The sequence below is a fragment of the Oncorhynchus kisutch genome, linkage group LG25 (assembly GCF_002021735.2).
Source record: "Oncorhynchus kisutch isolate 150728-3 linkage group LG25, Okis_V2, whole genome shotgun sequence".
NCBI lineage: Eukaryota > Metazoa > Chordata > Actinopteri > Salmoniformes > Salmonidae > Oncorhynchus > Oncorhynchus kisutch.
The window spans coordinates 5560838-5574882 of NC_034198.2; the positions used below are offsets into that span (position 1 = coordinate 5560838).

The 14045-nt window shown below is 41.7% G+C and overlaps 1 protein-coding gene across 1 annotated transcript in view; it reads right to left on the reverse strand.

Moving 5' to 3' along the window:
• The window catches only part of LOC109875701 (ATP-sensitive inward rectifier potassium channel 12-like), a 31610-nt gene extending 17987 nt beyond the window's left edge, over nucleotides 1–13623 (reverse strand). Inside the window, exon 1 of the mRNA XM_031805279.1 lies at nucleotides 12889–13623. The gene's annotated coding sequence lies outside the window, so the exon portion shown is untranslated. The remainder of the gene's footprint in view (nucleotides 1–12888) is intronic.
• Between the last annotated feature and the right edge of the window lie 422 nt (nucleotides 13624–14045).

Here is a 14045-nt window from a genome sequence, read left to right on the forward strand (position 1 = left end):
CTTTCTCACCTTGACAAAAGGAACACCGATTTGAGAATGCTGTTCATAGACTACAGCTCAGCATTCAACACCATAGTGCCCACGAAGCTCATCACTAAGCTAAGGACTATGGGACTAAACACTCCCTCTGCAACAGGATCCTGGACTTCCTGATGGGCCCACCCAGGTGGTAAGAGTAGGCAACAACATGTCTGCGACGCTGATCCTTAACACTGGGTGTGTACTTAGTCCCCTCCTGTATTCCCTATTCACCCACGACTGCGTGGCCAAACACGACTCCAACACCATCATCAAGTTTGCTGACAACACAACAGCCTGATCACTGACAACAATGAGACGGCCTATAGGGAAGAGGTCAAAGAACTGGCTGTGTGGTGCCAGAACAATAACCTCTCCCTCAATGTGAGCAAGACAAAGGGGCTGATCGTGGACTACAGGAAAAGGCGAGCCAAACAGGCCTCATTAACATCGACGGGGCTGTAGTGGAGCGGGTCGAGAGTTTCAAGTTCCTTGGTGTCCACATCACCAATGAACTATCATGGTCCAAACATACCAAGACAGGGCACGACAAAACCTTTTCCCCCTCAGGAAACTGAAAAGATTTTGCACCATCGAGAGCATCCTGACCGGTTGCATCACCGCCTAGTATGACAACTGCTCGGCATCTGGAATGACGGCCGTGTGGTCCCATGGTGTTTATACTTGCATACTATTGTTTGTACAAATGAACGTGGTACCTTCAGGCGTTTGGAAATTTCTCCCAAGGATGAACCAGATTTGTGAAGATCTACAATTTATTTTCTGAGGTCTTGACTGATTTCTTTTGATTTTCCCATGATGCCAAGCAAAGAGGCACTGAGTTTGAAGGTAGGCCTTGAAATGCATCCACAGGTACACCTCCAATTGACTCAAATGATGTCAATTAGCCATTTAGCTCATAAAGTCATGACAGCATTTTCTGGTATTTTTTTACTTTTTAAAGGCACAGTCAACTTAGTGTATGTAAACATCTGACCCACTGGAATTGTGATACAGTGAACTGTAAGTGAAATAATCTGTATGTAAACAATTGTTGGAAAAATGACTGGTGTCATGCACAAAGTAGATGTCCTAACCGACTTGTCAAAACTATAGTTTGTTAACAAGAAATTTGTGGAGTGGTTGAGAAACGGGTTTTAATGACCTCAACCTAAGTGTATGTAAACTTCCAACTTCAACTGTATCTACCTCTATCGATCTAATGTCCCTGCCCATTGTAAATAGGGTACTGGAACTGACCCTGTATATAGTATGCTAACCTACTTCATTGTGTTTTTATTTCTTACTCTTATATCTTTTGAGTTTTTGTTCTACCTTGTTATTTTATCTATTACATCGTTATTGATTACTGCATTGTTGGGGTTAGAGTGTGTAAGAAAGAATTTCACTGTACATATGTGTAGCGTGGTTCGTTCTGCATTGTGTACTTTTAATTAGGACGCTGCCACAATTGGAGGTCTGCTAGTTTAATTATTTTTTATTTGCCCTGCACACGAAGAGACAACACACATTATGTTAACCCTTGGCGCAGTCTTAGCTCTCAGGCACCTTGCTAGCCGAAGGTCAGGCAAAAGAGTGCCAAAAGGAAATAACTTTTACAATCACATGTATGTACAATATTGATATGAAAAGTGTTTGTACACCAAAGAAAAACAATAGCTATGCAGTTGTAGTTAAATAAAATAATACACTGAATTATTATTATTATTATTATCAAATTATTAACATCCCCTTTTGACCTGGCCTATTTGAATTGGTCCTTGTGTGCAACTTGGTGCATAATCTAGGGGAACAACATCACACTGCTACATATGCATGTGACATTAAAACTGGAAACTTGAAACTTGATGCAAACGGTCAGGAAGATCTCAATGGTGCAGCAGTAGTATGTGGAGAGGACCGGGGTGGAATGCCGAGTTTCTTCAGCCACCTTAGGAAGTCGAGATGCTATTGCACCCTCTTGACCAGTGTGGTGGTGTTGTCCTCGGTGATGTGGACGCAGAGGAAATTAAAATTAGTGACTTTCTGCAGTCCTGTTACTGCAGTACTGTTGATGTGGAACGGGGCATGTTCCCTCCTCTGCTTCCTAAAGTAAACAATCAACTCCTTTGTCCTCACAACCTGTGGTCTGCCTGTCAGGAGGTTCAGGATCCAGTTGCAGAGGGTGGTGTCCAGAACCAGCTGGAGACGATGGTCACACGAACGGTGTGACCCAAGGCTTCCTGAGGGTGTTCCCACCCCAGGCAACAGGACAGCACTCATGAGTATCTTACATTTTCATTGTGAAACCACATGCCCTAGGGCACAGTCAGCGGCTCAAACTCTGCTGGTTAGCCTTTTTGAAGTCTTTCCACTGACCATCTTACCCAAGCAAGGAAGCACCGGCTACACAAGCAGAGCAGAAAGTAGTGGGGTTTTAGCCAACACAAATCCTACCCAAGCAATGAAGCATTAGCTACCCAAGCAGAGCAGAATGTATTTAGCCTTTAGCAAACACAAAACGAATACAAAGACCCAAAACTTGAAACATCTAGGGGGACGAGTACTCTCTCCCAACTAACAGACACCTAAGTTGGAGCCGAATCTCGTAGCCTTCGTGTGCTTGAAAAGTGTGTAAATTGCGGGAAACGTTCTTCCAGGAATTATTAACAAGTATTGAAAATTATATACAGTACATAAAGGGTATAGGTGACAAAAATATTACACTATGATTCACAGGACATGTTTCCAATGGGGCAGTTAAGAGCCAGGAAGGGGGGGCTCCCGGGGTGGGCTTGGCATCCATTGGGCGTGATATCGGTTTGCTTCAGGTGAATAGGATTTGTCGTTGACTCCCCATAGTATGTTATACCGAGTGACCGACTGAAAGGGAACTATGCAGCCTACTCAATAACTTTTTAAAGCTACTGTTTTACAGGCCTCCTGGGACATATACAGCGTTCCTAACTGAGTTCCCTGAATTCACATCGTACCTCGTAGTCATGGGAGATCATTTTAACATTTTTGGTGATTTCAATATTCACAAGTCAACAGACCCACTCGAAAAGTCTTTCAGAGCTATCATCAGGTTTTGTCCAACATGTCTCGGGCCTAAGCATTGCCAAAACCATTCCCTGAATCTAGTTTTGTCCTGTAGAATAGATATTGAGGATCTAAATGTTTTTCCTCAAAATTCTGGACTTTTGGACCACAATCTTATTAAGTTTGCAATCGCAACAAATCATTTGCTTAGACCCCAACTAAGGATTTTTAAAAGCTGCGCTATAAATTGTCAGACAAACCAAAGATTCCTAGATACCGTTCCAGACTCCTTCCACCTACGCAAGGATGTTGGAGTACAAAAATAATTTAACCACCTAACCAAGGATGTAAACTTTACCTTGCGTAATACCCTAGATGTGGTCGCACTGCTAAAAACAAAAACAACATTTCACAAGAAACTAGCTCCCTAGTATAGAGGAAATACCCTAGCCCTGAAACAAGCTGCCCGAAAATTGGAACAGAAATGGTGCTCCACCAAATTGGAAGTCTTCCGTCTAGTTTGGGAAGACAGTACCGTGCAATATTGAAAAGCCCTCACTGCTGCTCGATCAGCCCACTTTTCCAACCTAAATGAGGAGATTAAAAACAAATCAAACATTTGTATATCTCTAAAAAAATCTTGTATATCTCTAAAATGGCCTCAAAACCTTCGAGCTATCTACTGGAACCTATTCCAACTAAACTACTGAAAGAGCTATTTCCTGTGCTTGGCCCTCCTATGTTGAATGTAGTAAATGGCTCCCTATCCTCTGGATTTGTACCAAACTCACTAAAAGTGGCAGAAATAAAGACTCTCATGAAAGAGCATAACCTTGACTCGGAAAATGTAAAAACCTATCAGCCTATATCGAATCTCTCATTCCTCTCAACATTATTTGAAAAAGCAGTTGCTCAGCAAAACGCTCCAGTCAGGTTGTAGACCCCATTACAGTACTGAGACCGCACCCGTGAAGGTGGTGAATGACCTTTTAATGGCGTCAGACCAAGGCTCTGCATCTGTCATCGTGCTCCTAGACCTTAGTGCTGCTTGTACCGTTGGTCACAACATACTTTTGGAGAGATTGGAAACCCTCATTGGTCTACCATGTCAAGTTCTTGCCTGGTTTAGGTCTTATCTGTCTGAAAGATATCAGTTTGTCTCTGTGGATGGTTTTTCCTCCGACAAATCAAAGGTACGTTTCGGTGTTCCTCAAGGTTCCGTTCTAAGACCACTATTGTTTTCTTTATATATGCTACCTCTTGGTGATGTCATTCAGAACCACATTGTCAACTTTCACTGCTATGCAGAAAACACATAAATGTACATTTCAATGAAACAAGGTAAAGCCGCAAACTTGCCTACCCTGTAAACCTGTTTTTCAGAAATAAGGAAGTGGATGGCGGAAAATGTTTTGCTTTTAAATTTGGACAAAACTGAGTTTCTAAATCTAGATCCCCCCCCCCCCCCCAAAAAAAAGAGATCTGCTGTCGGATCTGACAATGAATCTCGATAGTTGTCTCAAATAAAAATGCGAAGGACCTGCCGTTAATCTGGGCCATGATCTCTCTTTTGACGAACACATCAAAAATATTTAAAGAGTCGCTTTTTTCCCATCTTTTTAACATTACAAAAATCTGATACATTTGTCCCAAATTGATGCAGAAAAGCTAATCCATGCTTTTGTCACTTCACGATTAGACTACTGCTATGGTCTACTCTCCGGCTACCCTGGATAAGGCACTAAATAAACTTCAGCTAGGCTAGGGCCTCTATTGGCTTCCTGTTAAGGCTAGGGTTGATTTTAAGATTTACTGTAAACCTACAAAGCATTACATGGACTTGTTTCTACGTATCGCTCGAATATGGTTCTGCCATATATACCCACACATACGCTAGGCCTCCTTATTGTTCCTAGAATTTCTAAGTAAACAGCTGCAGTCAGGGCTTTCTCCTATAGAGCTACATTTTTATGTAATGGTCTGCCGATCCATGTGAGAGATGCAGACTCGGTGTCAACCTTTAAGTTTTTACTGAAGACTCATCTCTTCACGTCCTATCACAGTACGTCCTATGATTGAGTGTAGTCTGGACCAGTGGTGCAAAGGTGAACGGCAAGGCACTGAAGTGACGAACCACCCTTGATGTCTTTTCCCTGGCCGGCTCCACTCTCTCCACTGGGATTCGCTGCCTCCAACCCTAATACAGGGACTGAATCAATAGCTTGATCACGCTCTCCCATGCTGTCCCTAGGAGGGGTGCATCACGTCATTCCAGGATTTTTTCACTATTCTCGACTTGAGTGGGTTGAGTCACAGATGTGATCTTCCTGTCCAGTTTTGCGCCCCCTTGTGCGGTGGGGAAGATCTGTGTGGGCTATACTGGGCCTTGTCTCAGGGTAGTAAGTTAGTGGTCTGTTGATATTCCTTTGGTGGTGTGGGGGCTGTGCTTTGGCAAAATGGGTGGGGTTATATCCTAACTGATTGGCTGGGGCCACAGGGTCCCCCACCTCCCCTCTCTCAGTCCCCAGTATCTATGCTGCAATAGTCTATGTGCCGGTGGGCTATGGTCAGTCTATCCTATCTGGTGTAACCCTCCAGTCTTATCTTATGATTCTCTCTCTCTCTCTCTCTCTCTCTCTCTCTCTCTCTCTCTCTCTCTCTCTCTCTCTCTCTCTCTCTCTCTCTGCTGAACTGTTGCACCCTCAAAAAACACTGTGATTATTATTTGACCATTTATTTGGTCATTTATGAACATTTGAACATCATGAATAATGATCTGTACCTTAATGGCCATGTACTCTTATAATCACCCAGCACAGACAGAAGAGGACTGGCCACCCCTCAGAGCCTGGTTCCTCTCTAGGTTTCTTCCTATGTTCCTGTCTTTCTAGGGAGTTTTTCCTAGCCACTGTGCTTCGACATCTGCATTGTTTGCTCTTTGGGGTTTTAGGTTGAGTATCTGTATTAGCACTTTTTTACATCACTTTTCTGCTGATGTAAAAAGGGCGTCATTGAATTTAGTACAGTACAGTAGAGTAGATATGTTCAGTACAGTACAGTACAATACAATACATTATACTGTACTTTACTCTACTGTGCTAAACTGTACTGTTCCGTGTTGTCCAAACTTGTGAAACATACAGTAGATGTCTATGATTGACACAAATCTGGTCCTACCAGGGCGTGACTGACCAAATTTCAACTACTTTTCAACATCCATGAACGTCTGATGTCGGTCGGTGCTCAGTGGTTGCGGATGCTTGTTACAGTAAAGAGGGTAGGTGGTAGATGTCAGTAAGAACCGGGAAAGGTGACATTAACTGGAGAGGGAGAGAGAGAGCAGCAGAGAGAGAGAGCGAGAGGGAGAGGGAGGGGTTGTCCAAACTGTTTTCACAGTCTTGCTTTCACTAACAGACGACATAATTTTTTTTTTAAGTCTTATGAGCTGAACATAACAGTATGCAAGTGGAAGGGAGGACAGTAGCAAGTGACCCACCTGTGTTTTGTGGCTACTATGATTTCCCATTGTAGCCTATTGCGTAATTCTGTTACAGAGGTTTCTGTAATTACGTTACAGAGGTTTCTGTAATTACGTTACCAATTAATACACTATAACTAACTGGTAGGTGTAACATTACTTGTTGCTTCTGTGATCTTTCATTACTGTCCCTCACGAGGGTGAGGAATCCTAAAACGTATTAAAGACATGGGTTTTTGGTAACAGAATTACAAGTCACAAGGCAATGTTTCTTCAACTTGCAGAAGGCAAATCATTTCTCCAAAACAAAGTATAAGTGTTGATATTAGTTGGCAGGGGACTTTACTTCAACATTATTGTGTTTTGATGTATTTCTAATAACTTCTAAGACCCCTTTTCCATCTGTTTGGCCAGAAATCAAAGCCTTTGCGTATTCCTAATTTTTAGGATGGAAAATGGTTGAATAATATATGTATGCCTTCATAAATATAGTATAAATATAGACTCCTATATGCTCCTATAAACTTCACATGTTGTTGCTCATGGGTCCTTTTAGATGGAAATGATCTCCCCCTGATCAACACTCGGAAGGCTTGACTGATGGTGTACAACCGCCCACTGACGTGCTCTATCAAATACCTCTGGTCCTTCCCTCTCTCTACCACAGCCTCTTAGTCTCGTTCCATTCACTATGAACACACAGTAGTCTGCTGTGCTCTACAGCCACGTCCAACAGAGCCCTTCCTCAGTTGCTATAATATATTATGACCGCCATGTCCTCTTCCACAGGATTTAATTGTCCCCTGATAATGTCTCACACTTCCCCAATAGTGTTACTGCAGAAATACAATACAGTGCATTCGAAAAGTATTCAGACCCCTTGACTTTTCCCACATTATCTTACGTTACAGCCTTATTCTAAAACTACACACAATACCCCATAATGACAAAGCAAAGCCTTGGTGGTTTCAAACTTCTTCCATTTACAAATTATTTAGGCCACTGTGTTCACTGTGTTCAATGCTGCAGAAATGTTTTTGCCCTCGACACAATCCTGTCTCGGAGCTCTACGGACAATTCCATTTGACCTCATGGCTTGGTTTTTGCTCTGACATGCACTGTCAACTGTAAGACCTTATGTAGACAGGTGTGTGCCTTTCCAAATCATGTCCAATCAATTGAATTTACCACAGGTGGACTCCGATCAAGTTGTAGAAACCTCTCAAGGATGATCAATGGAAACAGGACGCACCTGAGCACAATTTCGAGTCTCATAGCAAAGGGTCTGAATACTTATGTAAATAAGGTGTTTCTGTTTTTTATTTTTAATACATTTGCAAAAAAATGCTAAATACATTTTTTTCGCTTTGTCATAATGGGGTATTGTGTGTAGATTGATGAGGAATAAAAATAAAAAAATCTATTTTAGGCTGTTACGTAACAAAATGTGGAAAAAGGCAAGAGGTCTGAATACTTTCTGAATGCACTGTAAATCACTTGAACCAATCACAAATATCACAAAAAATGCATAGTATGCAGATGGTTTCAGCATTTCAGTATGTTTTTACCCTGTGTCATCTTTTGCAGTACATGCACGACCAGGCTGGCCTCTTATCCCCTTTAGACTACCAACGCCCATATCATACTGTAGTAGAATATCAGGTAACACATGAATTGTTCAAATGAAAGTAAAACTGCCTGTGTGTGTTTCAAGTCATTAGATAAGTGCCTCCAGGTCTCTGCTAAAGAAAGCATTTAGCAACGTGCTGCATGAATAGGTTGTCAGGCAATGGACTTTGATTTGGAACTCGCTCAGAAATATCAGAGAATGTATGCCTTGTTAAAATGCCAAGGTTTTTCAGAATCGACAGTTTTTGTGACGTCTTTATAACACAGCTGAGAATAGAGTAGATTAGGCCTATGAAGTATATTGTCACAAATCCCCTTGTCTTATGTTGTAAATGGAACACATGCATGAGTAGACAAACTATAGTTATAACTTTGGCCCTATTTGTCGCATATTTATGTGTTATAGCTTTTATTGAGATATTGACGTTAAAATTCAGTGTTTCTGTTTGTGTGGGGGGTGTGACGGTGTGTGTGAGTGAGATTCCCTTATGTTTCTGTTTGTGTGGGGGGGTATGACGGTGTGTGTGAGTGAGATTCCCTTATGTTTCGGTTTGTGTGGGGGGGTATGACGGTGTGTGTGAGTGAGATTCCCTTATGTTTCTGTTTGTGTGGGGGGGTGTGACGGTGTGTGTGAGTGAGATTCCCTTATGTTTCTGTTTGTGTGGGGGGGGTGTGACGGTGTGTGTGAGTGAGATTCCCTTATGTTTCTGTTTGTGTGGGGGGGTGTGACGGTGTGTGTGAGTGAGATTCCCTTATGTTTCTGTTTGTGTGGGGGGGTGTGACGGTGTGTGTGAGTGAGATTCCCTTATGTTTCTGTTTGTGTGGGGGGGTATGACGTTGTGTGTGAGTGAGAATTAACAGGTCTGCAGAGGCAATGCCAAAAATACCACGGCACGTGATGGAAGTTGCACCTTGTGTGACACCATTTTGCTGCATTTCTATTTACGGTAAGTTGTTCATTGTCATTCCTTTCCCTTTAAAATAACTTGACTTCGGGATGACTTTGTTGCGTCTGAAATAACAACCAAATGATAGAACTCATGAGGGCGTCTATATAGAACGTATGATGTTGGGTATTACTCACATATAACTTTAGTACAGTTGCTTCCAGGAGCACACACCCACACGCCAAGTATGGAGGTGAATTGAGGGTGCAGGTAAGGTGTATTGCTTTGAATGATCCTAAGAAGTTTAGGCCTAGGGGAAAGGGGGGCACTCCATCTCAAGGAGGTAGGAAATTGAACCGGCGACTGCGATCGAGGCCGCTACCCACATCCATTGTCGAGGATGAGATCAGGTTCAGATGTCAGTGTATTTTCCTATACACCCTCTTCACTAGTGTAGTCTCAAGTGACCTACAGGTACTTTCCTATAGAGTAGCTCACATCGTAACCGTGGTACAGTACAGTACCTGCCATGGGCAGTAACATGGGAAGTTTGTTACTACATTGTATGCTTTGGACAATATAATAATGTCGTGAACATAAAAATAGAAATACTATTATTCATTCTATTCATTCTATTTCTATCACAGTGACCTTTTTTCAACATGAACAGTTTGAAAGGATTTGACCAAGGCAATGGTAAGGTCACCTCTGATAAAGTCTGTTCTTTTCTTTATCGGTATGTGTCTCTCCAGATAAAACACAGATTGATGAGTCACACTCTATCGTCCCGTGGACTGGGATAATATTTTGTGTTTCAGACGCCATCTGAAGTTACTGTTCAGCTGGAACCAAAGAGATAAGCGTCCGTGTGTTTGTGTGAGCATTTGCATGTTTGTGTTTGTGCATTTTGTATCATAGTCATTCATTGCTTCAGGACAGATCTGTGTTCTTTTTGTCACTGTTTAATTTGATTTAATGATCCTCCATCGTCTCTTCTATTTATGTATTACTGGACAAGACAAGCTGGCTGAATATCTCCTGTGGTCCGTTTTTTATCCACCTCTTGATCAATTAAGTGATGACAGGTCAATCCCACTAGGGGGCACTTGCACGTAGTATTTTACTTACTGTTCTACTCACAGAGAACCACTGAGTACTTTTTAAAATATACACTTTATTGTGCATCTTCTCTCATATAGATGTACATCTGTATTGCACTTAGTGCAACATGCTGCGCAGGTCAGGAGAAATAATAGAACTCTGTAAATGTCCTGAAGTATTCTGCATTTAAGTGCCATTTAAAATTAGTTTTTAATATCTGAACACATGTTCAAATATGAGTTCAAGTATGTATAATGACTTCATTCTTTTAATACATTTTAATGGCGTCATGTATGAATGCAACATGAAGATAATGTTTGTGGTGTGCTGGTGTGCTATTGAGATAACAGGCAGGCAGGATGTGGTCATTTATCCATCTGGGAAACAGAGCACGACTGTACATCAACTTGAATCCTCTTGGTATTTTAAACTCTTTAGTTGTATCTTGAGTACAGTACTTTTGGGAGATGCACTCAGATCATACAGCATTCCTATGGATTTAATTCAGCTGGACAAAGCTCTAAACATTATCAAGGGTACAATGTATGTATCCAAAATGAACTGCTTTCATTTTCGTAATTATACAAATGTCTGTCTTATATTCAGTTTAATATTCAAGTATACAAGTGAAGTCAGAAGTTTACATACACCTTAGCCAAATACATCAAAACTCAGTTTTTCAGAATTCCTGTCACAATTGTCCTGTCTTAGGTCAGTTAGGATCACCACTTCATTTTAAGAATGTGAAATGTCAGAATAATAGTAGAGAGAATTATTTCAGCTTTTCTTTCTTTCATCACATTCCCAGTGGGTCAGAAGTTTACAGACACTCAATTAGTATTTGGTAGCATTGCCTTTACATTGTTTAACTTGGGTCAAATGTTTTGGGTAGCCTTCCACAAGCTTCCCACAATAAGTTGGATGCATTTTGGCCCATTCCTCCTGACAGAGCTGGTGTAACTGAGTCAGGTTTGTAGGCCTCCTTGCTCGCACACGCTTTTTCAGTTCTGCCCACACATTTTCTATGAGATTGAGGTCAGGGCTTTGTGATGGCCACTCCAATACCTTGACTTTGTTGTCCTTAAGCCATTTTTCCACAACTTTGGAAGTATGCTTGGGGTCATTGTCCATTTGGAAGATCCATTTGCGACCAAGCTTTAACTTCCTGACTGATGTCTTGAGATGTTGCTTCAATATATCCACATCATTTTCTTACGTCATGATGCCATCTATTTTGTGAATTGCACCAGTCCCTCCTGCAGCAAAGCACCCCCACAACATGATACGCTCACCTCCGTGCTTCATGGTTGGGATGGTGTTCCTCGGCTTGCAAGCCTCCCCCTTATTTTCTCCAAACATAACGATGGTCATTATGGCCAAACAGTTCTATTTTTGTTTCATCAGACTAGAGGACATTTCTCCAAACAGTACGATCTTTGTTCCCATGCGCAATTGCAAACCGTAGTCTGGCTTTTTTATGCGGTTTTGGAGCAGTGGCTTCTTCCTTGCTGAGCAGCTTTTCAGGTTACGTCGATATAGGACTCGTTTTACTGTGGATATAGATACTTTTGTACATGTTTCCTCCAGCATCTTCACAAGGTCCTTTGCTGTTGTTCTAGGATTGATTTGCCCTTTTCGCACCAAAGTACGTTCATCTCTAGACAGAACGCATCTCCTTCCTGAGCGGTATGACGGCTGCGTGGTCCCATGGTGTTTATACTTGCATACTATTGTTTGTACAGATGAACGTGGTATTTTTCTGAGGTCTTGGCTGATTTCTTTTGATTGTCTCATGATGTCAAGCCAAGAGGCACTGAGTTTGAAGGTAGGCCTTGAAATACATCCACAGGTACACTTCCAATTTACTAAAATGATCAGAAGCTTCTAAAGCCATGACATCATTTTCTGGAATTTTGCAAGCTGGCACAGTCAACTTAGTGTATGTAAACTTCTGACCCACTGGAATTGTGATACAATACATTTTAAGTGAAATAATCTGTCTGTAAACAATTGTTGGAAAAATTACTTGTGTCATGCACAAAGAAGATGTCCTAACCGACTTTCCAAAACTATAGTTTGTTGACAAGAAATGTGTGGAGTGGTTGAAAAACAAGTTATAATGACTCCAACATAAGTGTATGTAAACTTCCGTCTTCAACTCTATCTACTTTTATCCGTTCAGAAGATCTGAAGTGCAAATCATGCCAAAAACTACTGTCACAAATGCAACTAGTGGTCCTCAATCATTATGTTCTGTTAATGGATTTACCTCAGAGAATTATGTATAGTCAGTGGACTTAGACATTTACTTATAATTATGAGTGTAGAATGTGTATCATGTTTGAGACTGCAACATATTTTTTTTAATGTAGTACTGTCTGGAACAGGTATAATAAGCTAAGCATCATACAGTCCTATCTCATACCAGCTGAAGGTGTGACGTGATACTGTATGCAAGTGTCAGGAGGATCATATACACAACTCATATTCTGTGATGTTAATGAGGAAAGCGTCACTATATCGACTCGAAGAGTCGCCTTCTCTCTTACAGAGCAACATACCTGTACTATATGAACTTAGATTGGAGAAGATAAGGGACATTGTATTTACAATTACACTAAACCCAATAACGCTATTGATGTTCCAACCAATATTACAGCAATGATGAGGAAAAGGATTTGTTAAAAGAGCAGCGTCAAACTTGATGTGAAGTTTGATTAGTTCCTTTCTTACCTTATATTATCCACCTGGTCTTTTCTTCCCCCACTATGGAGCTGAAATACAGTATCCTCCTAGCTCATATACCAGCTAGCCAAACTGAAGCATCATTCTTCCCTCTGAGTTTAAGCCACCAGAGCTGGTCTCTCTCTCTCTCTCTGTGATTCCTAAGGGTAGAACCACTCCATCCTTTTGAGCCACAGGCACAGAAACCCTTTGAATTTCTTCATTGTTGATCTCTATTTCTGCTTTCTATCCTTCCTCTGTTGGTTTCAGTCAGGGAGTTTCCCCGACATGCATCACACATACAAGTCGGTCCCCACAAAGATAAAAAGTATGAAAAACTGGTGACTTTTCTTTTTCTGCCTGAATCACTCCGTCCTCAGTTTGTCCTCTGCTGCTGTGCGTAAAAAAGGTATCTGAGAACTTCCAAATGTGAAAAAAGGCTTTGTATCCCCATCTTTTGAACTCCTTCAGCACTTCTATTCAGTCACAATCTTTAGACACATTTAAGTCCCTCGTCACATTTCCCATAAAACTGGAGAATTAAAGAGAGAGAATTAACTCTGCTTATTAGCTGAACAGCCCCTCTATCAATCTTTGCAATCTGATCTAGTTCTCCTGGCTGCAGTTCTCTCTCTTTTTCTCTCACTCTCTCACTGTTTCTTGCTCACTCACTCGCTCCCTGCCTCTCTTCTCTCACTCCCCCTCTTCTGTTGTGTCACAGAAGCTGCCATTTGCAGCCACGATGTGGTCTCCTCACCTCCCTCCCTCCCCCTCTCTCTCTCTCCCTTCCTCCCACAGCACGGCACAGTCAGTGGACAGCAACTTGATGTATATATGCATCATTCAAATGCCCAGAACAGTGTAGTAGTGTACAGTCGTGGCCAAATGTTTTGAGAATGACACAAATATTAATTTTCACAAAGTCTGCTGCCTCAGTTTGTATGATGGCAACTTGCATATACTCCAGAATGTTATGAAGAGTGATCAGAGGAATTGCAATTCATTGCAACGTCCCTCTTTGCCATACAAATGAACTGAATCCCACCCCCCCCCCCCAAACATTTCTACTGCATTTCAGCCCTGCCACAAAAGGACATCATGTCAGTAATTCTCTCGTTAACACAGGTGTGAGTGTTGATGAGCACAAGGCTGGAGATCACTCTGTC